Here is an 11,446-nt window from a genome sequence, read left to right on the forward strand (position 1 = left end):
CAAGTACAAGCTGTACACATTAAAGATGAAATGCATATAGAGTTACATGATTGGACAAAGATGCGTGAGATTCGAAAACTCTTTCAAAAAGCTCAAAGTTTTGCTTGCCTACAGAATACGAGTTCGCAAACTAAACCTCAATAAAAATAACCCCGGCATTTTGGTGATCCACATAAGCATTTTTTTCTTCCATACGCAGTATTGTAACTTTCAGTCTCATCTGAGTGTGGAATACCATAATCATAAGTCAACTCTGTCATAGGAGGTACATGCCTCTTTGTAAAGAAAGCAATATGGAGGTAAGCTTCATTATTATGTTCATACATGATTGGCTGCCAGAAAACATTTGGAGAGCAACTATGATTCATAAATCGAGCTACATTTCCACTGTTTTTTGCACTTATGATTAGGCAAGATGGAATATCAAAATCTTCAGTAGCGTCAGAACTTTCCTCTCCTACTAACTAAGGTTCATAATTCCACTTGAAGCATTCATAGAGACGATCTGTATGAAAAACGTACTCATTAATTTCACCATCTCCCCCAACCTGCCTTGCCTTAATTTTTGTAATAACTTCACCAGCATATTCACAAATAAATGTACCCGCACGAAGAGCATCCCATGATCGCAATCCCCAACCCCTATCTCGTCTTAAATACTTCTAAGTGAACTTTCAAACCGGTTTGTGAAACTCTGTTTTTGCAGTTACGAAGGCATGGTCAAGAGGGACCTCAGTCATATATCAAGGGTTTTCGACACACTATAATCCCATTGGCAGTGTAAGGGAAATCACCTCCATTTTTTTTAATGCAAGAGCAGTTAATTTCCTGCTTGGCACACATCACGGCAATTGCAGCCAAAGGAAGATTGCACTAACGTGAATGATTTCGAAAACTTGACAGTAGGGAAATATGTGAAGTACGCAGGCCCCTTTTCATCATCAACCTCATTTACAAGTGAAACGGGTGTGCTTTCTGAGCCTGAAGTGAGGTCACGAAGAATAAGTCCAACCCTTGAAGACAGACCCCTCAACTTCTGAATAGATTTCCAAGTGGCAAAAGCACCTGTCTGCCCAGGGATCCTAACCAGTTTATACTTGAACATATTGCAACCTGATTTCCCCTTCTCCAACCATGACTCTTGGATCTTGAAAAGCCCATCATATACATAGACCTTAGATGATAGATGGATAGCATCCTTCAAACCCTGAATGACTCTTACTTCATTGCCCCGGTGCAGGCTCCTCTCCAAATCAAGATTGCCCCTCTCAAGCTTCCGATCAGATGCTTCTTTATCTCCACCAGCATTCCCACCTTGACCGCTATATACCAAAACATCTGGATCTTCATCATCATCATCATAACCTCCAGATGAAACAATGCTTAAAACCACTTGCTCTCCCTCTAAATCACCCTTGATAACCATGTAGTCAATTCCAGCCATAGACTGAGAATGCAACCCCACCTAACACAACTCCATTCAAAAGAAGAAAATGTCCCCAATTTCAACACCAGGAACAGCCCCAATTCTCTTTTTCATGTTAGTGCGCACCCCTTTGCTTAACATCATGTTTCCAGCTTTCAAGTCTGCACTTTTAATAATCCCAGAATGTGATTCCTTAGTATCTTCCATTTGGCTAAGCTTTCTCTAAAAGCATCAAACCTCGAAAGAACATTTTCAACCAATTCCCTGTTACCATCATCTTGTTCAGATAAACTAATTCCAGTATTGAAATTGCTAAGAGCAGTGAATGAGAACTCCGACTCTTTGCTCCTCTTCACCTACTTTTTAACAGAACTTGAACCAACTGATTTATGTTTATGACTGCCATATGTATCCATTGGTATCACATTTTGGCCATTAGAAGGTTCAGTTCTATATGACCGAATCGGCAAAGCAGTTGAATTGATGTCATTTTGGTTAAGGTCAGGTGTAGATCGGGATCCTAGTGGTCCACTAAAAGGGAAAAATGGTGAAAATCCAAATGGGAAAGGGCTATTTGGAGGTACACAAACAAAAGGAGAACCCTCAGAGACGTCCGGGAATAGAGGAACTAAGGTACGCAGTGGTTTTACATCCAAAACTTTAGATTTATCACATGAATTTGGCGGCACAGTGTTTCCACCAAACCCTTCTTCCATTACAAACAAAAAATCAAACCTTTCAACCAAAGTTCAATTTTTTTTCCTTTTTCCACAAAAACCATGGATGCCCATTTCAGTTTTCTCCATCGAACCAAGCTCCTATGTGAAACAAAAGTACACAAAAAAATCAGGCCTTTCAACCAAAAATTTTCCCTTTTTCTTCAAAACCAGGAAATACCCACTTCATGTTTCTCCATCCTTGATTTGTTTACAAAAAAAAAAAAAAAAGTGTTTTCTAAACCAAGAGATACCCATTTCATTTTTCTCCACCCTTGACTTTGTTATGCAAAAAACAACAACATAAATAAAAGAAATAAACGTTAACAAGAAGAGAAAATAGAGACAAAGAGATATAGGGTTGTAAGAAATTATTTATATTATAAAGGAAACAAAGAAGAGAGATGATTACCTGTTGGGAAAAGGCAAGAGCACGAAAGATAATAAGAAGAGGAGAATTAACTTGGAGAGAGATGGAAAGCTTTGTTGGTAAAGCTTTTTGAGTTTGATAATGGGTAGAGTGAGATAATAACGGATTTGATCGGATTTGTCTTTGAATTTTGTACAGGAGAGAATTATAAATTTGTAAAATTTAATTTGAATTTAAGTTGAACATTCATAAGATTTTATTTTGATTTGTATTAAATTTTTATATAATTTGATTCAAATTAAATTTTATTAGTTTAATTTTTTGTTTTTAATGTATTATTTTAATATAATTTTTAATATATTTAAATAAATTTACATATAAAATAATTATTTTTATTTTATAAAATTTAATAAAAATATGTAATTTCATTATGTTATTTTTTTATTTTTTACTTTTTAATCTGAATTTGATATATATATATATTTAATATTTAAATTTAATCCAAATCGAATAAAAAAATTGATTTAATCCAAACCAAATCAAACAATGTGATTTGAAATTGATTTTCAATTTTTTTATTTTTTTTCTCACCTCTAAATTCAGATATATTTTAAAAATATTTTGACTTGATTTTAGTTAATGCCTTTTGGTTTTATTTTTTTATTAAAAGATATATAGAATAAATTTATCAAACAAGTTAAAAAAAAAACGCTTCCACTAACCCAAATCAATCTTTAACATTGATTTTGTTAACAAAATTGTGTCTAAGAGTTTAATTTAATATTAATAATCAAGTAATTAAACTAAAAAAAATAAATTATAATATTGACATTTCTTATTAGGATAAATTTTTTAATTAAACTAAAAAATTTATCAAAAAGTGCTTTGGTCGGGTTTCAAACACTGCCTTTTTGTTTTTTTTTTTTTTTTTTCAATTTTATAGTATACTAGCTATGTCTTTTTCTTGATTTCACATATTGAGCAGTCAATAATATCAAGAAGGATTTTGAATATTGAACAGACTGTTCTGCCTTCAGGTAAAAGTAAAGAAACTATATCAAATGAAGTTACAGCAATAACTATTTTTTCCAATAATCTTATGTCAAATATTATGGTATCCATAAATATGTTTTTCTAGTTTCTCTATGCCTATAAACAAAAAAAATATTTGTCTTGCATTCTTGTCAATGGATAGTTTAATGGCTTATTAAACTCGAATTTGTTTTTTATTTAAATTGGACAGCAACTGCAAATGTTGTTCACAAAGTTATGTCAAATCATAGTCTAACTTTTCATGTAAAAGCTTGTCAAACATCAAATGCATGCTTTTAGTAGGAGACATGGATAGTTTATGTTCTGAGAGAGAAGTTGAATGCTTATTGAAAAGCTATTCTAATGCCACAAAAACATAATTCTTTAATTCAAAATTTGAAATGATATATTGAGATAGACCAAAAGCTTACTTCAGCCTATGTTCTATCTCCTCTATCAATAACTTCCAATTATATTCCTAAGATGCATCGGATTAGCTACTTGACAATATAGTACAATTGTCACAAATAATTTTTTAAGTTCATGACTTATGGTGCATTATGATGCTTGAAACAAAGCCTCATCCCATTCTTTATCATATCCCAAAAGTCCAAGCACCTGACATGCTTGTTGAAAAGTTAGATATAAAACTTCATTAATAGTCCTCAATTCTTCATAACTTCTAGGTCTTTTAATAACATTTAACAACATACACATAAAATAACTCATTTGTTACTAGATGAACATATATTATTTTACTTACAGACCTCTCACTCTATCTTCTTTTCCATTCCATTTTAGTTTTGTACCGAACACATTGAGTTAGAAAACCTGCATATAATAATGTTTTGGCATTTTCATACTTTCTATTAGTAGCCATCCATTCAGTGGACATAGTCTTATGCACATTAGGTCTTTGAATTACTCCAAACAACATTTTTTTATCAAAGAAATAAACATTATGTTCTCTTGGCAAGTGACTAACCAATCTTTGAACTGATGGTTCTCTATGATGAATTAAGAATTCAAACAATCTCCAACATGCCTCATAAGCATACAAATATTGCCAATCTAAATACATCTTCACCTCATCAATGTCTACTAGTCTTTGTTGTTAATTAGCTTCTAGTTCATTAGTGCTTGCTTGAAGAACTGCTCTAATCCTATCTATACCTTTATTGATATATCTGAATAAGTACTTATAGCTTTAGTGTGACTGTAAATTTGTACATTTATATGAGTTTGATACTTAACAATGAGGTCGATGTTATGAGACACAAAGTAGCCATCCATTCAGTGGACATAGTCTTATGCACATTAGGTCTTTGAATTACTCCAAACAACATTTTTTTATCAAAGAAATAAACATTATGTTCTCTTGGCAAGTGACTAACCAATCTTTGAACTGATGGTTCTCTATGATGAATTAAGAATTCAAACAATCTCCAACATGCCTCATAAGCATACAAATATTGCCAATCTAAATACATCTTCACCTCATCAATGTCTACTAGTCTTTGTTGTTAATTAGCTTCTAGTTCATTAGTGCTTGCTTGAAGAACTGCTCTAATCCTATCTATACCTTTATTGATATATTTGAATAAGTACTTATAGCTTTAGTGTGACTGTAAATTTGTACATTTATATGAGTTTGATACTTAACAATGAGGTCGATGTTATGAGACACAATGAAGTGATTATCTATCTTAACACCACTTTTTACAGCAACAACCTTTTGGTTTCCCTTTCGATAAATTGAAAATTCATTTTCCTTTATAATTGTTTCACCTTGAAATTGTTTTGAAAAAAATTTAGAACATTTTCCTTTCACTATACATGGAACCTAATTATATGCATAACCATATAGGCATGCATCATGAAATTGGTAATAGTCTTATACACCACCGAATTAAAATTTTCATATGGGATTTCAATTGAAATAATCTTGTTTATAACTTCAAAAGTAGAGCACTTACCATTTAGATGAAGCCATAAAAAAATGTGCACATGTGGAAGACTTCGATTTTAAATTTTGATTGTATCTATCACTATAAAGAAAAAAAGTTTTGAATTAATATTATGAGAAGTTCACTAATGTTTTAATAAGAAACCAAACAAACTAAATGAAAAAAAGACAAAAATCAATACAAAATATATCACCAATAGCTTTGCCACAATGATCATGTTTCATTAAATCATCCATTAAATATCATATTTTGATCTTAAAAACTCTGCACATTATATCCGGTTTATCCTTTACTTTTTGTTCAGGGATTAAACTTAATGTTTCTCGAATCTCTACCCATCTAGGATTACATATAAAAGTTATAAACAAATCTGGATAGCCAAAGTATTTGTAAATGACCATAGCATCTTGGTAATTCTGAAATAAACATCGAAGACTTCTTGTGAAAATTATTGGTAGAACAACATGTTTTGCGATAGCATATGCTTGTTCTTTTTTTTTTTTTTTCCATTGCATCCCTTATTCTTTTGCATAGTTCATACCTCAATTGTTTATGATTTTATTTGATATATTAAAGCTTAATTTATTTGACATTGCAATGTGCACTTATAATGCATTGTTGAAAAAACATGCCTCTCATTGAACAATGTATTTTTCTGTACAGACCGTTGTTGAATAAGATAAGCATAACACTCTTATATAGCAATCATTTCCCTTTCAATTCTACTCTTATGAGTAATGTATGAATAAGAGATACTGAGACTAAAACCATTTTCCCTATAAGAAAATAACAATGGATATTGCATGGCCATAAATGAAAGATGTAAATCAAAAATATGCTTTAAATCTTTTGACCTATGCTTAACCACAATATTTTTTTTGCCTATCAAACTCTCTTATATTACCAACAAACAAACCAGCAATTTCATATGTCGTAAGAGCACTATAATTCTGGTCATGTTCACTCTACCTCCTATTAATTTCAAATGCATAAGAACATAATCTGAACTTACAAACCTATCTCATGTCATCCTAAAAGCCTTTACTATTTCATTTTTTTTATCAAGCATCTTGACTAAACCATCAACATTAGGATTTTCATTATTCTATCTCAAAGCTAACGTTTTATTTGATAGTTTGTTTTTTAGTATTATATGTATAAAGTTGAGCAAACCTCTGTCTCTGACCCATGATAGGCAAAAATAAACTAATTCGATGATAATTCTATCTATTAATTTTAAAAACATAAAGTTCTTGTGAATGATTAACAAAATCATCAATTTTACCCCCTATTAAAGTAATATGAAACAAAGAATTATAAAATCTCATTTTCTTTCTAAAACGCACAGCTTTACTACTCCATTATAGTCAAGTAGCTTATCTAAAAATATTGGAATAGCCTTAAAAGAAGGTAACTTAACCATACCTTATTTACAACAAAGAGAGAATGCAGGATGAGATGTATTTTTTTAAATGTCAATCCTCTCTTCATATCACGTATGTGCTCTATAAAAAGGGCAAACACAATGAGGACATCCAAAGCTATAAGGTTTATAACATCTTCATATTAAAGAAATAAAATATGCAAACATAAAAAAGACATTGGTTTGTACACTATTTTATTCTATACTATAATAGCAATATATTGTTTTAAATTCAATTCACTCACTTAAATGACCTCGATTGCTGTCTTGAAGTAGCTGCACATTTGTTTTGTTTGATTGGTCAATACTAGTATTCAATCAACTACCATAACATTCATATAACAAAATAAAATATTTATAAATATTAATAAAAAAGTACAAACCAAAAAAACAAAAGAACAAACTTATCGTTACAAAATATTTACCATGAGATCTTCGGAATGATTCAAAGAAATCAACAATTGCTGTAACACTTTCACAATCTAGATAAAGTACAATGCTATAACCACTGAAACTATGATCAATGCATAAAGGCATGGTTAAAGTATTCTCGCCTACATGCCTATAAATAGGAATTGAACTACTTCCATTTACATTCATACTATGGCTGCTAAAACCAACAAAAAAATCATAACTGTGTGGTCATTAATAAGTAGATTAACAGATGCATCACCTCTTAAACATTCAAATGAAATAATGTTTTTCTTGCCATCATTTCCCATAATAGAATGAAATATTACATGACTTACATTCTAACCAAACATATCAAAAGTAAGCATAGAACCATGGTGAACAGACTAAACAATAACAAAATCTGGTAAATCATCACTGTTGTTGACTTGATCACCAACAACACTAATAGTATGATAGGGGATGTTATCAGCTTGATCGAATATAACATTATTCATATGAGAACTTATTAAACTCTTCTGTCATCTCATTCTATTGGACCTAAGTATATTTAACATTATAAGTCTATTCATGGTCCACTAACTCATAGGGATCAACAAAAATAAGAACTTCATAAAGACTTGACTCATTGACTTGCATTTTTGCTAATCTTACAAGTATATTTTATCTAAGACTATTCTGACTAGCCATTTAACTTAACATTAAATCCTTTCACAAATAGCAAGCAGTAAAAGCTAGCCTAAAAACCTGCAAAGTAAGAAGAAAACAAATCATGGAAAAACCATAAAACTCTATGAAAAAAAGAACTACAAAATTCACCATTTTTAACAACGAATCTAACTTTGAACAAATTTTACAAACACAAACATAAATCATAAATCAACTATTCTATAAGCACTTGCTTATCAATTATAGCAACATGAACAGGTTAATACATAAAACTTTATAAAAGACAAAACATTGAATTCACCTACTTTAACAACTAAATCTAACTTTAAACAACTTTTACAGACTAACATCTATATTTAATATAGTATCTATCAAAATAATTTATACAACTCTATTTTGTATCAAGTAATAAAATTACAAAAACATATTAACAGGTAATTAAAAGAAAAAATAAAATTAAATAACTAATGATTAAACCTCAATTTCAATGTCACAGTAAAACTTCTTGAATAACCTTAAAATCAACAACTTTTTACAAACCACAAAACCATGAATAAAATGAGAAGAAAACTAAAAAAATAAAGCAGAAAACATATAAAACAATCACTTGATAGAATGAAGATAATAACCGACCAATTCCATCAATTACAAAATCATATATCAAATCGAGATAACTATCACAACAATTCTATCAATTACAAACTCACATATCAAACCTTCAATATAGTTAAAAGTAAGTTCCTAATTGAAATAGTATAATTTTCTCCTTTTTTTGTGTTTGAATGATTTCAAGAAGGAAAAAAGACAAATTATGAAAAATGATAATAGCATCAATTCACAACCCACAAAATAGCATGCGTAAAAAAAAATCAAATATAGAACTAATACCCATAAAAACAAACTGAGCAAATATATAAACCAAAGAACAAAAAACTAATTCCATCAATTCACAACCCATAATTCGGAACCCAAGTAAAAAAAAACACAACTTAATAAAAAAAATCATGCATGAAAAATTATCCAAACACAAAACTAATACCAAGAAAACCCCATCACCACATAAAAAGAATAATCCTCATGAACATATATAAACAAACCAATGCGTGGAAATAGAAACAATTAATCAAACATGTATGCCTAAAAAACAACGATGTCAAAAAAAAAAAAAAACAATAAGAAACCATGAACAAAAAATGAACTATGCAAAAAGAAGACCAAAAAAAAAATGAAGAAATCAAACAAGATGAGTCATTTGATCAGGAAAAAAATATAAATTCACCTGAAGGAACAAAAAAAAAATAACAAACAAACTAAAATCATAAAGAGAAATAGATTGGAGAAGCAAAGAAGAAAGGCAATCCCATACTAAAAAGCAAGCTTTTATTCCAAAATTACCCATGCAATTTTTTTTAAGATAAAAATTACCTGTGATTTTGTTAACAAATAAATGACTATTTTTATTATTTGTATTTTTTTTGTCTTTTTTCAATTTATAAGACATTTTTTTAGAATGTTTATAGGAAAAATTTATCTAAAAGTAAAAAAATAAAATTTTGACAAACATAAATCACTTTTCAAATTTGATTTTGTTAACAAAAATGTATCTAAGTTTTTAACTTTAATATTAATGATCAAGTAATTAAACTTAAAAAGATAAATTATAATGTTGACATTTCTTATGGGTGTTAGTAATTTGATATTTAGTAGTACATATAGAGTAAGATTCACTTGAGTGTAAGTATTACATTTTTTATCATTAGAAAAAATTAAATTTATAATTAATTTAAATGGAAATAGTACTTTTAATTTTAATCATTTTGATATAAAAAAGTATAAATTTATATTAATATAAGTGTAAGTGAATCCCTTTTCATACATATATAATTCTAAATAAAAGACTTTTACTTTTTAAATTTGATTTTGTGATAATTATAACAAAATATTAATATGATTTAATTATTATCACAAAATTTCTACTCATCATAAATAAATAGATTTTATTGTAAATATTTTTAATTAAATAAATAGAATTTTTATTTCTCAACTCATGTCAACTTTCCTTAATAACCTTTGTGGAACCAATTCCATAAAATGAGAGACAATTAAATATGTTTGTAAATTTTCAAATTTTATTGTTTATATATTATGATAGCATTTTTTTCTTATGAAATACATATTATAATAATCTAAAAGACTAGAGTAGCATAAATTGTTTTTGAGGGGAAGTATAATAAATTATTCAGTTTATTTATTATTAGTTGAGAATTAAAATTACAACATCAATTCATGAGATGAGAATATTTTATTTTTTATGAAACAATAATTGAGCACAATAAACAAAACTCACAAATCAAAATGAATATACAAACTTTTGAAAAAAAAAGGGTATGCTTGAAAATAAAATATATTATATTTATACTATTTTAAAATGTTTTTACTAAATTAGTGCTACCAATTAAATTTACACCAACTTAGTGAGTGAATAAAAAAAAATTTTAATAAAAATTTATGTAATAATAAGGACAGATTAATATTTTTTAAAAAATAAGATATGAATTTTTATATTTTAAAATTAGAAATTTTGTGCTTTTTTTTCTTTTAAAATCTAAATCACTTAAATTATTGTCACTTATTTCTCTTCATAATTTTAAATAATTGTAATTTATTATCGATATTTCTTTTAACCTTTATTTAACTAAACATATTTATTATTCCATCCCCATAATAGTTGTATATTGGACTAATATATAAAAAAATTTTATGTACATGACATAAGTAAAATAGTTGTGTTTGATAAAAAAATCTGGAGTGAGCATAGGCACCTGAAAAGGGTAACAATGATAAAAAATAAAAGTTAAAAGTAATTTTAACGTTTATACTTTAACACTTAAGTTATGGGGTTGAAAGAGGAGATAGACAGCAACAATAGCAAATGAATCAAAAGAAATGAGAGAAATGAATGGCTTGGGGTCATTTGGTGGAGAAAATGATGCATTTATACTTTGGCTGACTTAGTTGAGTTTAGTCTAATAGGAAATAAGTTTGATCTAATGTGGCTTTGCTATTAGACTTGGTAATTTATGTACTTTTGTCATGTAAAATATTACAAGTCACAATTTACATGAAAATTATGTGTCACAATTTATGTCGACACAGAAAGTGAAATACATTTTAATATTTTGTTAAATTCTTATATGATTTTTGCTAAAATTTTAAATTGTATAACATTTGTATCTTTTTTTCATATTGTCTCGACGTCTCGAGACTTGGAGGCAAATTGACTTGAAAGCCAAACAAATGAAAAATTTTTGGAAAATCGAGGGTTAAAATAATATTTCAATAAAAATAAAGAGAAAAATATCGTCACCGATCTTTTTTAGGGTGTGATTGATCATCAAAAAATTTTTACTCTTTTAATAAAATATTTTAAAG

General features: G+C 28.6%; 1 pseudogene across 1 annotated transcript; it reads right to left on the reverse strand.

The window, feature by feature from the left end:
- Nucleotides 1-2,685, reverse strand: LOC111310451 (histone-lysine N-methyltransferase, H3 lysine-9 specific SUVH1 pseudogene; annotated as a pseudogene). Its single transcript, XR_016330450.1, has 2 exons — nucleotides 2,555-2,685; nucleotides 1-2,244 (listed from the first exon to the last, which is right to left on the reverse strand). The product of XR_016330450.1 is annotated as a histone-lysine N-methyltransferase, H3 lysine-9 specific SUVH1 pseudogene (transcript).
- Between the last annotated feature and the right edge of the window lie 8,761 nt (nucleotides 2,686-11,446).

The sequence above is a fragment of the Durio zibethinus genome, chromosome 19, assembly GCF_047325235.1.
Source record: "Durio zibethinus cultivar Kanyao isolate XHJ-2024 chromosome 19, ASM4732523v1, whole genome shotgun sequence".
NCBI classification, from domain to species: Eukaryota; Viridiplantae; Streptophyta; class Magnoliopsida; order Malvales; family Malvaceae; genus Durio; species Durio zibethinus.